This window comes from Manacus vitellinus, unplaced genomic scaffold, assembly GCF_001715985.3.
Source record: "Manacus vitellinus isolate BGI_N305 unplaced genomic scaffold, ASM171598v3 scaffold_10_pilon, whole genome shotgun sequence".
NCBI lineage: Eukaryota > Metazoa > Chordata > Aves > Passeriformes > Pipridae > Manacus > Manacus vitellinus.
In genome coordinates this window covers 1180002-1180956 of record NW_021938838.1, presented here as the reverse complement: position 1 = coordinate 1180956, position 955 = coordinate 1180002, and the positions used below count along the sequence as shown (strand labels likewise).

At 63.1% G+C, this 955-nt stretch overlaps 1 long non-coding RNA gene across 1 annotated transcript; it reads right to left on the bottom strand.

The window, feature by feature from the left end:
* LOC108642091 lies at window positions 1-906 on the bottom strand. The gene is made up of 2 exons (XR_001922458.1): window positions 809-906; window positions 1-236 (listed from the first exon to the last, which is right to left on the bottom strand). It is a non-coding gene; the product is annotated as an uncharacterized LOC108642091 (long non-coding RNA).
* Window positions 907-955: the final 49 nt, after the last annotated feature.

Below are 955 nucleotides of genomic sequence, written 5' to 3'. Positions count from 1 at the left end.
CTCAAGAACAAATCCTTTATTTCCATCCAGTTTCCCCACTGGTACAGAAAATACAAAACGTGGAAAAAAAAAAAAAGGAGTAGTTTTTCTCCGTGCCCCCCCCCCGAAGCGTGCCGGCTATTTACAGCGGAGCCGCGCGGCTCAGTGGCAGCAGCTGCACTTGCTGCTGGCCGGCTCCTTGCACACGCAGCCCTTGGCGCAGTTGCTGCAGCTGGCGGGGCAGCAGGAACAGCAGCCTAGGGGGGGACACAAGAGTTAGGAGGCGGCTGGAAGGGAAAGGGGTCCCACGGGGCAGGGGCACGCGGTGGAGACTGGGAAACACCACCTCTGTGTTCCCAATGGGCTGTGATCCCAGTGCGCTGGAGGTCTCCACGAGGGTCCCACAGGGCAGGGGCAGCCCTCCCCACAAGGAGGAGCTGAGGGGGTATCCATGGGCCAGAGGAAGAGGGAGGGATTCCACGAGGGTCCTACAGGGCAGGGGCCTCCCCATGGGGGAGAGGAGGGGTCTCCATAAGAGTTCCTACAAAGCAAAAGGGGGCTGTCTATGGGACAAGGGTTGGGAGGTCCCCATGGCAGTCTGACAGGGCAAGGAGGGGTTCCCCTGTGGGGCAGTGAAGTGTCCATGGGCTCCCACAGGACAAGGAGGGATTCTGCTACGGAGCAGGGAGGTCCCCAGGGCGGCCCCCAGGGCAAGGAGGGGTTATCCCATGGAGCAGGGAGGTGTCCATTGGGGTCCCACAGGACAGTGACAGCCTCCCCCTCTCCCCAGGGCAAGGCCGGATCTCCCCACCCTGAGCCCCCCACTCACTCTTGCGGCAGCTCCGGCAGCGGCAGTTCTTGCATTTGCAGGACCCGGCGCAGGAGCAGGAGTCACCTGGGGACGGCGGGACAGCAGAGTGAGCCGGGAGAGAGAGAGCCGGGAGAGAGCCGGGAGAGAGAGAGCCGGGAGAGAGAG